The 16,861-nt window shown below is 31.6% G+C and overlaps 1 protein-coding gene across 7 annotated transcripts in view; it reads left to right on the top strand.

The window, feature by feature from the left end:
- The window catches only part of LOC130441295 (calcium/calmodulin-dependent protein kinase kinase 1), a 539,168-nt gene that overhangs the window by 257,156 nt on the left and 265,151 nt on the right, over positions 1–16,861 (top strand). Inside the window, exon 1 of one of the 7 annotated variants that reach the window (XM_056774915.1) lies at positions 5,062–5,148. The exons of the other annotated variants lie outside the window; for them this stretch is intronic. The gene's annotated coding sequence lies outside the window, so the exon portion shown is untranslated. Of the gene's footprint in view, positions 1–5,061; positions 5,149–16,861 lie in introns of those variants that run through there. 7 annotated transcript variants of the gene reach the window in all.

Raw genomic sequence — 16,861 nt, forward strand, 5'->3', positions numbered from 1 at the left:
GAATTAAATCATAATAATATAGACGATGATGATGAAGTTGTAAGACCCAAGCGACTTTGTTTAATGTAAGGATTCATTTGAAAAATGATGTATTGCATAGAAACAATAAAAAAATTATGACAACTTCAAAAATTTTATTTATTTAATAATCGAAATTAATTATTTATTTATGTTATACGTAGTATCAAGATTCAAGCTGAAAAATTATTGTTTCACAGTATTAGGGTACAAATAAAAATATTTTTATGAACAACACACAAAAAAGGAGTATTTTTAAATTTTTTGTATGAAACCTATAAATGCGTTCAAGTAAAGCAGTAAATACGAAATATTTCCCCATCAAATAAAGTATTTTCACCTAGAATGCAAAGTATTTTATGCCAGTATGAACAACTGTTTATTTAGTTAATAAATGAGTCTGCACAATTGCACAATTCATAGAGAGGAAAATTCTGGGAAAATTAATAAATTTAGCAAAAATCTAATGTGACAGCTAATTTTAGCTGATCGAGTTATCCCAGTTAAAAAAAAGATCAAAATCCGCAATGATTTAAAAAAAATGTCTTGCCCCAAATTAAACTGCTAGCTTTCCGTATATGACATTGGTATTACGATATTTTTATATAATGTTTAAAAAACAATAAATTGTTTATAAATTTCTTTTTACCCCTTTTTTGAACAATTTTTTGGGGTCAAAAAAAAATTCAAAAAACCGAGATAAGGGATTTTTATTTCTACTCTTCTTCTTCCCAACGCTACTTTCCAAATGATGATAGGACCATCCAGTGAGAAGGAATGGCCTCCTAAGGTTTATATACCATTTTGCAAAAACTATTGGGGCCACAGGGCCCATATTTAGGACATTGATTAAGTATATCGAGATCTCGGTTTTTAGTGAATACGAAACCTTTATATTCAAAACTAAACAAGCTTAAGATTTTTCAATTCTCTACAATATTGCCCATAGTATCAAAAACAAGTCTTGCATAGGTTCAGCGTAAAACGCAAAAAAAAACAAAATATGTACCGATTTTTTGGTGTTTTTATTGTTTAAAAAAATAACGCATAGTCAAAAAATGTTGAATTTTATGCACATAACTTTTTTTTAATCTCTAGAACACGATGACGTTGTTTTATTTCTACTATTAATTTGGCACGTAATTTCGTAAATGCCCTGGCCTAATATTCGTGCGGAATTTTAGGTCTAGTTACTATTTATATGTTTTGGACGATTACTGCATATTCGCGACCACTGATCTTTGCCACTCAGATTGCCACTGAAGATTAATTTTCATTTTGATATATGCTTTCACGTTTCACTATTCATTAGATGTACATCACTGCAAACCGTAGCGTCTTTTGCGTGTTTGTCAGCATCTTCATTTTCTTGTAATCTTTGATGAGAGGGCACCCACAAAAATTTGATAGCATATATTTCTGCTGAATATACACATAGTTTACGTGAGGTAATTTATATTTCAAGGGAGGTTTATAAGAGGGTTTATATATATAAAAACCCATTGGGGGTTTTTGGATGCATAATTGTTTATTTTATGGAGGCTGGCGTTTCTGTCTTATTGAAGATAATCAGACTTGTCGTGCTCGTGTCAATGCTCGGAGTTTTAATCAGCCATGGGGAAGGTATATCAGTATTTAATTATAGAATGGGAGGAAACTGCAAATCTAGTTGTCTGATATATTAAGAAACTCTCTGATAAAAGGGATAGGCGACCCTTTTCCTGAATTCGAATGTGCTTTGATATATATTTGCAACTGTGCTAATATAGTTTGGTTACTCATTACAGTACTGGCATATGACAATGTTATGTATTGTTTTCTTTTATCTAGTAACGACTCTCCTAGTTCTATTTGGAAACTTTCGATGGGGGATGTTCTGTAAGCTCCAGTAATTATGCGTAATGCTTGATTGGCTATGGTATCTAAATATTTTAGTATAGGTTTTTTAGCGTGAGGCATAAGCGATGGACCCATACTTGAACCTAGATCTTATGACATGCCTGTAGATTGAGGGTAAAGTCTCTTGATGAGATCCCCATTCTCTTTTAACAGGTTGTTACATAACCGAGAAGAATACCATTTAGTTTGCGTAGTGGTTTTTGGTCTACCTCTCTTTTACAGAACATTTGGTTTTCGTTGCAGAGAAGCAAAAACCGGAGTCTCTGATCTATTTTCCAAGTATATTTATGTCTGGTTGTAAAATTGATTTCATTGTTACCAGATTCTTACTTTTTATATACATAACCAGATCACCTACATATATTTTGACTTTAATTGATTTCTGTAAATTAGTGGTGATATTGTTGATAGCTATCAGGAATTCAGTTGGACTGATTACTGTACCCTGCGGTGTTCCATGTTGTTGTGTTTTGTTGTTAGATATAGAGCCATTCATCCTTACTTGAAAACATTAACAAGTCTGTGATTAATTATTTTTTCTGGTAATTTTTTGGAAATGTATGTTTTGTCCATATTTGATTAAATATCTCAAGCAGTGTAGCGTTAACTATTTTTGGGAGTATTGTAGAAAGCTTCTAAATATATTGTCTGGCTCTGGGCTAGAATCGTCAAAGGAAATAAAGGCTTCAAACTAAGTCTTTAGAAGAGGTCTGTTGATGTCCGTCTCTATATTGTTAATGTTATGAAGACTCTTTTTATTATTTTCCAGAAAACTCTCTGTGAAAGCAGCATCGCTAGATTGTTTTTCATAATTGCTGGCAAGTAAATCAGCTATTTGTTTAGGGTTACTAATAATTTGTCCGTCATTTTCTAAGGACGTAATTTTCTTATCTGATTTGTAACTGGATACTTGCCTAATTTTTTTCCAAATAGTACTATTATTGGTTGAGCTGTTTATGTTTTGTACGAATGCCTTCCATAAATGCTGCTGTACTTGCTTTTATGATCCGTCGACATTCGTCATTCCACCAAGTTACTGGATTGTGACCTTTTATGGTTTCCTTCATTCCAATACTGTTATTTGCGCCTTGTTTGATTAAGTTGGTAAATTTGTCAACCGTTCCATAGATATCATTTGTTATTTTGTATTGAGTAAATAATGTGGCTATCACTATCAAAGAGGTATAATACTACTTCCCAGTAAGGAGAAAGGAGTAATAGCTATACATTGCTACAGCAGACGATGTTCCATTGTATTCGTTGATTCTCGTATTAGATCCATTGTTAAGCAAGGTGAAATTGTAGTCATTAACAATTTACTCAATCTAGTTACCTCTATCATTCTTCTCGTTCGATACTCGTAATAAGTTGTGTCCATTGAAGTCACCGACAATTATACGAGGTTGAAGTATGAATTGGATTTAATTCTCCAAATCATTTTCTTTTTGAAATAAATATTGGAGGGAATATAAATGTTACAAATATTTATTTTAGATGGATTGAAAATAGTAACCGCAACTGCTTCTAGATCTATGTTTATATGAATTTTATTCGATTGAATATTATTTTCGACGTATTTCGCAACACCTCCCCAACTCCCTTCTCCAGTGGGTCTATTTTTATAGTACACGGTATAGTTTTTCAGGTTATGTATGTTACTGTCTTTGAAATGTGTTTCCTGTGAACACATAGTGTTTGGTTTGTACTTAGATAAACGTTTTCTCAACATTTCAAAGTGTGAATAATATCCATTCAAATTTCATTGCAGTAGATCCATTTCTATTATGATGGTTGTGACGACTCGCTACTAGAGTCAATGGGGCCTTCTGATATGTATCTTCTTAATCGTTTTTTATTTTGGTTATGCGAATTTTCAGGGATTTGTTCGAGATTTGGGGATACACTTTTTTCAGCATATCAAGAGAAGACTCAAAATCTGCGGTATAATTTCTTATTGTACTGATTAAATCACTTAAACCATGAATATTGGTGATCAAATCTGTCAGATGATCATAATTTAATATTAGCTCATCTCTGTGCTTCTGAATAAAATTTTCCGCGAGTTCCAACATTTTCATTGTTTCGTCCAATTTTTTTGGGTTTTTTCACATTTTGGGCATTTTAAGTTGTTTCTCTTTCAATAAGTTTATCTTGTATCTTGTACAGGGGGATATTCTATTTCGTTGATTTTTCTTTTGTTAGTTTCTGTGTGACCATTATTTATTACGACATTTTTGTCTGTTTCAGTTTCACTTAAACTGTTGGTAGATTGCAGTTGGAGTGGAGGAGGAATTATATTAACTTGCACTGGAGGTGTAGAAGGAGTAGTGTTAGCTTGGACTTGGGGGCGGGGCAGAACCAGAGGAGTAACTGCTGCTTTTATTAGATTGGGAATTAATTTGACTGAAAGGACAGTTGTATTCAGTGTCACCTGGTTGTTTGCATTTATAGTAACCCTGACCATCTAAATTAAGAAAAATCCGATAACTGGTTGTTTCAAATTGCATAAGGAGACTGTCTGGTACGATAACGTTGTTTGGTGGGTTAATATATGTTTGATTTCGGAAACTGAGTAGATGGCTGTAGGTAGGGTCAGTAACAGCCATTCTTAGGAATGTTATATTCGACATTAGTTTCATTTCAATATTTTCTAAAGCTGCTTGGATAACTTCGTTAGGGATTAAAGGACAAACACTTGAAATTATAAGTCTATCTGCTGGTGTAATCATTCTACGTGCTTTTATTTGTTAGCCGTTAATAGTTATTTCCCCTCCATGATCTTTCAATAATTTGTCTACCATCTGTTTCGATAATGAATATATGCAAATTCTGTCGTTGGCAATGCCTGAAGCATATAATATATTTCTTGATGAGATAAGTGGACCAACTTTATACAAATACTCTTGGCATTTGATTCTATTAATTAACGGAAAAATAATAGCTTGTTCTTTCGTTGGGTAATTTGGTCGTTGATTTTGTACTAGAACGCTCGAATATGATATTCCTGTTTGCATTATATTTAATGAATTACTGCTATCCATAATAATTTTTGATATTAAGTAACTGTTAATACAATTTTCTGTTTCAACACTAACATTTGTACGTCCGACTCTGTCTACTGAGATAGAGTCAGAAATGAAAAAGTGAATTCCTTTTGATAAGCGATAAGGATGGTACCCGTTTGTTGATGGAATTTCGTCTTATTGCTTGTAAACACTATAAGAATCAGTGGTAATGTAAATAGTACTCACGTATTATATTTGTTATAATTAGTTTAGGTAGATTATGACTTTCAATTGAATTTATTCGATTTTATACTCGCAAAATTTGTTATACACTTGGGAGCTGATCGATTTCAGGTATTGTTTTACCTTATAACATATATAGTGAGTATCAATTTTTTCAATAACTTTTAAAAAATAGAAATAAATTGACGTTTTAACTTAATATATAGTTTTCTTCAAATATATAGTTTGATAAGGACTGAAGTTAAGTATAAACCTCAATTTATTTCTTTTAAAAATTATTAAACAAAAATAATTTTGAAACAGAAGAGACCTAAAATCAAGAACATTTAGAAACATAAACAATATCAAAAGGTTATAAAGTAAAGTGATTATCTTTCAATCTTATAGTCATGGAGAATTCATTACTTTTGTATCTCTTTTCTTTGAAAAATTTTATTTTAGTTACAACTTTGTTCATTTTTATCCAAATGATAATGAATGAGATTCATCGAATCTTTTTTTATTTTTACAGTTGTGGCATAAAATTATCATCAACTAGCCACATCTTAGTTATTTTTGCAATTACATAACTAAATTAAAGTTAAATTTATTCCTTTTTTGACAGGCTTCAACTTTAGTTCGTACATTTTTTTTGTAAGTTTTCAAATTTATTTTCAGAAAAACATCCAAAAATGCACTTTTTTACACGAATATTCAATGTTTTCAACTAAACAAAAGAAATTATCGCTTAAATAAATATTTTCATAGACAATGTTTTTCATGGAATTACTTGTTTTATCCATTCCTGCACTTATTTTTAGGATTATATATTCAACCCCCTAGAAGGGGTGGCTTCAACCTCATAGACAATACCAGATGTGAGCACATTTTTAAAGTATTAAAGTAGATTCTTACATTGATTTTGACTTAATATTACACGTTTGATATCAATTGGTTGCCGGGACCAAAAATCTCTGGAAAAAATCCTGACTGGACTAACAGTTAAACCATATCCTAACGTTTTAGAGACTCTCGGTATTCATAATATATGCGTGTGTTTTACGTTATATGCGTTATTTTGAAGTTCTTGTTTCACATTTTCCTGACTAACTTCAACATGATGTTCGATTTATTTTCAGGTTACTGCTCACACGAAATAATATTCAATAACTTTCAATGGAGCTTTTTCAAGAAAAGTGATATCAAAACACTTTTATGTTCATGCACCATCAATTTGTACCTGCTTTTTCTAGTGTAACATGTTTCCAGAGCACTGACAGAAATCATTCGCAAAGGATCATAGTATGCCTATTATCCATATTAAAGTAAAACGAGAATAGATACGAGAAACTTAAGCGCTCTAACGATTCTACACAACGGTTGTGAAAATTACACGCTCTAAATAAAGCCGGAGAAGATAAGGAATTCGTTGGCTTTTAGTAAATTGTTTTTCCAAACCAATAAAACTCACTAAAATAATGTCATATGAATTAGTGCTCACAGTGTTCCTGAATACTTTACTCATGGACGATATGAGTTACAGAATTTGTTTCCACGATGACTTCTCAACTACAAAATCTGATTTTGGATGAACAATGAACATTTGAGAAAATGAGTTTATTCATGTTCATAATAGTCACCATCTATATGCCTTGTTGTAAATGATATTTTCAAAACTTAAAAGCTTGAAACAAGTTACGTTTTGCGATGGTCGCCCCAATGACATTATGTTCACGAGAAAATTCAATTGTCTGCTGTGCAGGGTGCACATAGTGTTATTATTGAAGATAGAGAAAAAGAGTTATGGGAGATTGTTTAAGTGGACTCGTACTGCTTATAGGGATACAAAGAACATTGGTTTACTCCTATCTCTCTCTGTTTACCCTATTCTGATTGGATTTTGATAGCCAGTAGAGAGTAGTACACTCACGCTCTTTCTCGCTCTTCCAATACTGCAATGTCACATGCCGATCTCTCTATCTCTACTATAATAATTTAAGAACATTTGCCTCTTAATCAAACGATATCCGTACTCTTTTCAATTGAACCTGCAAAACACAGTTGTTTGTGAAGGACTTTCATCCCTTGACAAATTCATATATCGATGGTAAATTGTATATACCACTATTTACTCTGTGATAACTGCAATTCAATTGTAGTCAGAGCTCAATAGTTAAGAATGAGGGTATTTAAAAATGTAATATGATAAGTTCACTTGGCACTTCAAAATATACAGACTATTAGGATATTACGGGAGATACAGTAAATAGTCCCCGGGCCCACATATAAGGGATTTCAGTTATTAATAACACGCTAAAAGTTAATATACAGCTTCGTTTTGACGAGACACCTAACTTTTATCATTGGACCAAATTTTGATAGTGCGATAACACTTCGATTTGATGAGTGTCCCAAATTAATTAATAACAGCTCATAAAAATCAATACTACGATAAAATGCAATAGAAAACTGAAAAAAAAAACTAGTGGCATACAAGGTGAGTGACCTTTCGACTGATTCCCACCTCTATCATGTCAGAATGGTGACTTCAAAAAATTTATTAGTAACTACCTGATTTTTGCTTTGTGGCTTGTAAACAATATTTTTTTCATAAAAAATGCATTGCCTTACAAATTTGTTGGTAGTGTTTTTGAAACATACACTCGAAAGTTGATTAATAATAACTTGTTTTTTAATTTTTTCTGTTAAGAATCAAATGTATAACACCATGTCACTATTGGCATACAAAAAAATGGAAGCGATTAATTTACAACGAACTTTTCAAAATTTTATAACAAATTAAATCTTGGATTTTTAACATGTTGATGTTCCGGACATAATTTTCACCAGCTTTTGTATGAAATTGCTTGAATGGAAAATTCCTATAAAATATTACAGCTTATTAAATGGAAATGGATATTATTTTTAAAATTACTCAATTATATAAACAATTACAGTAAAAAAACAAGTGAATTGCATGAAATTTTGTTGAAATATCTTGGAACGAGCTATTGAACTACTTATTTATTTTATTGTTCAATTAAAAACAATTTTTAAGTGATAGCCAAAAGATTGAAGAATATACGTGCAAAATGTATTGTTTAAAACAGAAAAATGATGTTAATAAAGGTAGAGTCGAGATGTTTCATGAAAATTATCGTTTCAAGAACAAAAGTGAGGAAATATTAAAAAAAATAGTTGGCTACTACTAACAAAACAAGACTGTTGCAACAAGTGAGGCGAACTCAGTATATTATCAGCATATGGGGGTCCAACTGATAAAACGCTAAAGGATTATGGATGTATAAAATTGATAACAATTATCATTATTATTGGCTTGACGAACCACAAAGTCCATCGCTTGATCAACTGTTTGCAACAAAAGGTATGTAACGTTTTCACTGCTCACAGCTTGCGTTACTTTTGTTGTTATAAAAATTATACGATAGAAACTTACCAACTTCCTTTTGTGAATAATTTTCTTTATAAGATATTTTGTCATATTATCTTTGAGTAGAAATATTTACATATTATATTTCATATCTCTTTTGTAGTTTTGTATATACTTGGTGACATACTGGATTCCTGGTATTTAAGTTAAAATTTACTTAGACGACTTTAATTTGGAATTAACGTCAAACCTCGACTACCTAGTCCGGAACAACTAACTGAATGAACCTCTTTATTTCTTAACCATATTCCACGGATATGGTCCTATTTGTATTCTCCTGGCAAGTAGGAAGCCCTTATGTGTTGTTAAAGGTCAGATCAACTCATATTAGTTTCTTTTTGTTGTACAATTTACTTCATTATTTTCTGTAAACCAACAAACTATGAGTTATGCGGGTAATTTTTTTTAACTTTGTTTTTTTTTTATAATTTCAAATTTCAAATAGAAATCATTGTGCTTTGTCTTAAGGAGTAGCTTTATTCCTAAAGATATCTCAACCTATTTCTTCACCTTTCTCAGTTTAGGTTAATAAATTGAGTGGCGCCCCATTTGGGAGTTTGAAAGCATATATAAATTTTTGTACATCTTAAGCACAACAAAATCTTGTAACGAACCCTGACAACACACATTAACATGATGAGCTTAGTTGGAGCCCAAAATGTGACTTTTTAGGTTACAGGTATTCTAATTATAATAAAAAAATTATTTCTAATGTTTTTGATTATTATTTATATAATTTTACTTCTATTATAGAATCTGATCAGTATGTCACCGATAATTCTGAAGATGATGATAACATCATCATCTTCAGAATCATCTTACATTTTAGAGTGTAAATTCTAAAAACTTTTCCCACACATTTGTATGCCAATGCATTTTTTATAAGAAATATATTTTTTTATAAGCCACAAAACAAAAATGTGCTTGTTATTAATAAATTTTTTCAAGTCACCATTTTGATATAATAAAGATGGGGGTCACTCGGAAGGTACCACTCACTTTGTATGCCATAAGTTTTTTCCAGTTTCCTATAGTATTTTATCGAAGTATTAATTTTTGTAAGCTGTTACTAATTAATTTGGGACACTCATCAAATCAACGTATTTCGCTCCTTATCGCTTTTTCGTCCCACTATAAAAATTTTTCCCAATGATAAAAGATATATATATATATATATATATATATATATATATATATATATTATATGTATATATTATATGTATAATAACTTTTAGCCTGTTATTAATCACTGAAATCCCTTATATATAGGCCCGCGAAATGAAAGTTTCCGCTAGAGTAACTACATCATTAACTATATGTTTCAAATACAACGTTAAACTTATGCAAAAGTATATCTTATCTCATATGTGAATTTAATAACTAATTCACTCAAACTGCATTATCCAGACTTTTATAAGCCGGTATTAACTACAGATACTTCAAACGTAGCATTGGGGGCCTTTTTATCACAGGTTCACTTTGCTTGGTTCAAATAGACCAATTGCGTACACTTCAAGTACAGTGAATAACACAGAAAAAAAATCTGTACAATTGAAAGATAATTGACATAGAATGGGCATGTAAATACTTCAACTATATCTCTATGCCGAACGATTTAAAATTTATAGTCCTCAAATTTGGCCATTTAACCCTAAAGAATCCAATTCAAAATACGGGGGTTGGTATTTGAGTTTTGAGATATAGCAACACTGATGTGAGAGATTGAGATTTTTAATGGTGCACGTACTCAGAACGTGTTATCATACGAGGGCTATTTGAGTTATTTACAGATACTTTAAACTTTCGTCTTCGTCAAAAAAAATGGAATTAAATCGCAAAAAAAAAACATTTTCGTACGATGATTTTCTATAACTTTCGACTTAAATTGAACCAAAAGTAGTATGACGATTGATCGCTTCGACTTTTGGTGATATATCATTATCTGGAACCACGGTACTTCACTGGTTTTCGAATTCAATTTTTCAATTTCGTGAAGGTCGGCCAAAATCGGCTATTGTGCCAGAAAACATCGATGTTGTGGGTAAACTGATATTGCAATTGTATGTGACATACCATGGGATTAAATTTGACTATCAAAAATAAATTGTTCGGGTTGGATACTGTATAATTTGACAATCGCTCGTTTCAACTGGTGCAAGAAAATGTTGGAAAAATTCGATGGCGGTGCTTCAAAACGTCTATAAGATCGTGACAGGCGGCGAATCAAACAAAACTAAACACAATCAACTGTATAAGTTTTTCAAGACGAGTCAAATCCAACAAAAGTTGTTCGCACAAAGGTCGGAGGACAGTCGATACTGAATGGTACCCCAGCATTGGTTTTCCAGAAGTGTTTGAACAAATCTTGGAAATCAATTGCAAAAGAATTCTCCACCAGGACATTGCGATGTCTCACACATCAGTTCAAACAAAACGTTTTTGGTAGTCAAAACATCTAATTGTTTGGCACTCAATGATTTCTTTCTGAAAAAGCGGTTGATGCGTTAAAATTACATGTTTTGCCGTAACCAATTATAAAAATTATTATTAATAATTTAAGTAGCTGCCCTCGAATTTTCATATAACTGCCATTTCGAAAAATTGAATTTTAACTGTTATTATACATTTCAATGTATTTTTGAACCACATGCATTTCTTGGATGAGACGCGTCTAACGACGTTAAGAAATAGCGTGCGCCTGATCGATGGTTAATTTATGCGGGTTTAAGATCAACAGAAAAAGTTATTCCATATCAAGGATTTGAACATTTTGTAAAAATATTTATTCTGCGGGCCGACCATCCAATTTAATAGGATACTTAACGAAGCTCTTTTCCACCACATGAAACTATCCATATGTTATGAACAGCATGGTTTTTATCCTGGTAGAATTACGGTCACAAATTTAATATGCTTTTCACTTTATGCAGACGATCTGAATCTATATCATTCCATAGAGAACATTAATGACTGCCATTTACTTCAATCTGATTTAGATATAATTTATGATCGGTGCGATAAAAATTCATTTCCTCTCAACAAAGTGTAATACCTTATCTTTCACTAGAAGATCTTACTGTTATATTTGATAGTAAATTAGACTTTGTTGAGCATATCAATATTATCCTTGGTGGATGCTTTAGGAACTTCGGTTTCGTATTGAGAAACTCTAAGTAGTTTATCCAAGTTAAAACCGTATCTTTGGTTTTCAATGCATTCGTTCTTCCAAAACTAGAATATACTCCTCTTATATGGTACCCAAGCTACCAAACTCATATAAAAAAAATGAGTAATATTCACAGAAAGTATGTTAATCGTATGTTGTGCAGGTCTGATAATATTTATCCACCACAAGGAATACCTCAAAACACCATTACAACGGTTTAACCTGAACGATCTAGCGACTAGGCGTATGTGTTCTTCCTTGATATTCCTTCACAAAATTGTGATGAATAAAGTTGGCTGTCCAGAATTGCTAGGTATGTTGCCATCCGGCCTCACTCTTCAATCCACTTTCCAGTCGCTAGAACTAATGTTCCTAAATTTTCTCCATTATATATGACTGTCATGTGCAGAACTCTTTGGATATTTTTGTAGCACTATTTCTAACATAAAACAGGAATCATGTAATTCTAGGAATTATAGGATTGCTTACTTTTTTCTTATTTTTACCATTGTTTATTTGTACTTTACAACTTTAAGTGTTAAATTGTTAACCTTTATGTATGTATTTTCCACCTTTAATTGGTCTTTGGGCTGAAGGGAGGGGTGAATGAATAAATAAATAAATGAATAAATAAATAAATAAATAAGTAAATATATAAATAAATAAAAAATGTGACGTCCTCTCATTCAGTGTGGACTTTTCATACTTCAATACCTACATTTATGTTTGTCAGCCTTCCCATGTTGAGTAAAAGTTGCATTATCGAAATAATGATATTTTTGAAAAACATCGGATGTCATTTGTATTTTTTCGTAAATTGTAATCTGCGATGATTTGAATTTTATTTGGAAGGGTCTCTCATTTCCGAAAATTTTCAAATAATTCCAAGTGCAGAAAACCGCAAATAAACGATTAACAACTGAAAATTATGAACGGTCTAGGGAACTAAAATAAATTTCGAACCCGTCTGATCTTTTCGAGGTCTACTTGTTTGTATGAAATAATTTTAATTAATTAATTAAGTGTCGACGTCAAAAAATCAAAACTTTGTTGAATAGAGAATTGAAAACCCTTTGAGACCAGTTATCGCTCGCAACCCCTGATGGTTTAAATTTTTTCACTTACTCCAAGTGGATTAGAATAACAGCTGAATAATTTTATTCAGTTTTATTTAGAAGTATAGCGTGTTACAAAAACTGATGTATTTCAGGATTTTCTCTTTACATTTATGAATACGTAAGAAATATTACTTCACTGTTATTGTCGGACTCCGCTGTATATGTTCTTACAACCTTCTATATATGTACATACATCAAATTGGACTACTCTACACGTAAAAAATTAGTTAGGATTTCATACCTTCTCGATTAGTGCATAGCGTTAGGGTATTTAAAATTAATAGATCTTCTGCGATATAATATTTAAATTATCTATTGAAGAAGCTGTTTTCATTGGGACCAATCAAAACCTCGTTAACATGAGCATATATGCTAGTAATGGAACGAACAATAATGTTCACCATACGTAAACAGGAAATGATAGAATATGTAGATGTGATTGACGTACGTCCAAATAAAAAATCTACGAAGTGTGGCTATTGTCTAGCACTGCCACATAAAAAGTACGCTTGCGCCAAATCTTAACAACTGTCAGCTGTTTAGCCTGAAGCCTATTCTATCGAATGCGATGTCTACCGTGTATGTAAACCAACCAGTGTAGCTATAGCTTTCGTTTGTATAGGGACTATTTTTATTTTACCGTAAAAATTATTGTCGCAAAAATACAGCAACACATTGTTGTAAAATTCCACAAGAAACTACAACTGTTACTTATTATTAATTGTATCGAGTATATAAATGTTGGTGGCATCTACGTGTTTTTGAGTGCTTCATGCATTTTTAAGACGGCTGAGAAGATGCTATGATAAAAATATAGAATACGTCGGTGAATCTATAGAAATTGACCAAGGATGTGCGCAAATTTCACATGAAAATTTAAACGAAAATTATATGCATTCACTCCACACTGTCTGTCAAGAGGTTTCTGCCGAATACAACATCCTAGCGTTAGACCACCCACCTTATTCGCCGGATCTTGCATCGTACGACGTCTACTTGTTGCCTTAGGTCAGATCTGCATTAAAAAGAAACATGATTTGAAGTTGAAGCGAAAAAATTGAAAGATTGAAATTGAAACAAAAATTGAAAAATTGAAGTGAAAAAAAAACGGCGTGCGTCCTGAAGGAACTGACAGAAAAAGACAGTGCTTCAGTGCTTAGAACAATGGGAGATTCGAATGGAGCGATGTAGGAATACATATGGTATGGCGTTCAAATAATTTAAATGGGAAAGTTAGGCATATTGTATTGGTCTATCTGCTTAAAAATGTTTAAATGTAATAGATAAATTTGTTATTTTATAAAAGGGACAACGTATGGAAAAGGACACGGACAGTGATGTGTTTGCATAGTGTTTAAAACCTTGTGTTTTCTTTGGTTACTTTTTTCGGAACTTAAAAATGATATACATAGGCTTCATGATTTTCTACAGTTAAACAGAAATATTTTAACCGAACAATTTGTATCAAATAAAATTTATTGTCTTATAATACATTATAGTTATTTCATAGGTGAAGCTCAATGTTAAATCGTTGTTTTATTCATTTATCAATTGCAATCTTACAATGACAAATTAAGTCTACTATGAATAGGGTTGACAGGTCGCCAATCCTAATAGCCGGACAGATGAACCACTTCTAGTGATATAATAAATAAAATCGAATGACAATTCAGTCTTAGGTAGTTGCTTCATTATTAATCAGTGAAATAGAAATCAGTCAAAAATAAATTCTCAATACTTATACATTTATAAACATATTTAATTCATGTAACTACTAATGAAAGGCACAAATAAGTTTTTTTTATCTGAAAAAAAAATAATCAAAAACTTTTTACGTTTGGGATACACAATAAAAATAATTATTTTTATTTTTTGTCTGAAGAAACCTGCTTTAAGAGCTTAGTTTCTTCCAAAATGTATGTGTAAAAATTCTTACATACCAAACGTTTTAAATTAAATCCTACAACCAACAATGTCAACATGTAATCTATTGCGTTCTTTTGTCCATTGCTGACCTATCAAGAAAAAGGTCAATCAACATTTGCGTTATGTCCTGGGATAGCAAAGTAATACTGACAAATAATTAGCTCTTTATTAGAGTTCTGAAAATTTTAATTTTTTGTAGTTGGTCAAAACATTTGCTATCGTCAATTTTGACATTGTATTGTGATAAGATACTTATAGTATCGGAATCTTGATTCCATTCAAGATCTTTCAAAATCATCCATATGAAATATTTTGTGTCTATATATGCTTTCAGTCCAAGATCGTAAATATTGTAATGTAAAAATATACAGCTTTTTGATATACTCTTTAAAAGCAGTCACCTATTCAGAATTTTCGTTGCTCTATTTGAATTCACACAAAATGAAAGTCACTTTCAGTGGACAAAAGTCTTGTACAATTCTTGCTTTTATGGTATTCATTATCTCAGAACAGTTTTTCAAAACTTTATTTACAGAAACATCAGCCTTCTCTGTATCTTTGATGTAGTTTTGATAAATGACCATGAAATAATGTACAGCCCACAAATAGCCTTCGTTAAGGTCGTTTTCAAAGAAATCTCTCAGAGTTCTGTATGTATTATTCTTTTTTTTTTTAAGAAAATACGACTTAAGAGGTTCAAACATTTTTAAAATCCTTTCTATGGCTGAAAAAAATCTTAGCCAGCGCGTCTTTGAATGATATAGTATTTGTTTAAAATTCTGAGTTAATATTTTTGAGTTATATGTACGGTAAATATAGCAAAATAACTGTTGATCTTCATGACAATACTTTTAAAACACGGTGGCAAGGAATCAAGAGCAGTATGGACAGAATTATTAAAAATATGTGCAACACAGCCGACTCCAATAATATTCTGATTATTCGTTAGATATTTTAATGTGAAGATAACATTATTAATCTCTCTTTCTCTCTTAATTGCCTCTAATCGTAACGTAATTAGATTTCATTTTGGATATCTTATTTGGTTTGTTGAGTGATTATTTATTAAGAAAACCCGAATTCCATCTTTCTGATAGTCAAAATACTGAATTAACAGCGAAAATAACTTAATAGCACCATAATTGCTTGCTTCAGTGGAAGCGGTTATGTATTTTATATTAGACAAGTCCTCCAATATATTTTTTAAAACATATGGAGCAAGAACATTTTTCATAATTGCTTCTTCCTTGGTTTTCGCACAGGGTACGTCTTTCGCAATGTTTGAATCAGCATAAAGACACTTTTGAAGTGGTACTGTACAGTCTAACGAATTGAATGACTGATTGAGCTTTATACTGTGAAAAACTGAAGTAGTCCCAGTCACAAACCGGTTCTAATATTTTCACGGTGGTTTTTGGTATTTAAATGTTTTTTCAGGTCATATTTTCCGTTACTGGCTATTGATATTAACTTGTCGCAAAGCTCACGCTTCACCTCCGATGGTTTTGTTGTTGGCTTATACATTTTATTATTAAGCGCTATTTTAAAAATTGCAATAGAAAAAATTTGAAGTATGGAGCTATCTCAACTATTCCTATCTCTCATCTGCCTTCATTATCTACATGCCTGTATACTAAATCAAGAAAATTCTTGCTATAATGCTATAAATACAGGTATAGTAGACACTGTTATAATTGTAGAGGAGCATCAAATTGATAGTTCGAGTGTTCATACCCTAACATCTGGCTATTTACCTAGAAGAGCCATTGGAGTTTTCAAGAGAACTCTCAGACTACATTGTTACAGAGGAAATTAATAGTTTTGACCAAGAAAAATCGGATTTTTTACTATAGCTGTAACTAGCAAGAACAATTTAACACCTAGGGTAATGGTTATGTATCAGGTTCATCGGAATACAACAGCCAAAATATCAAAATTTAGGAACAGTCTAAAGAATAGTTAGAAGAATTGAAGAAGATGTGTGAAATCAAAACATTTAAGTGTATAAATATAACGAATACTCACACTCACAATAAATATTCGTATACAAGGATGG

Source organism: Diorhabda sublineata, chromosome 3 (assembly GCF_026230105.1).
Source record: "Diorhabda sublineata isolate icDioSubl1.1 chromosome 3, icDioSubl1.1, whole genome shotgun sequence".
In the NCBI taxonomy this organism is placed as follows: Eukaryota; Metazoa; Arthropoda; class Insecta; order Coleoptera; family Chrysomelidae; genus Diorhabda; species Diorhabda sublineata.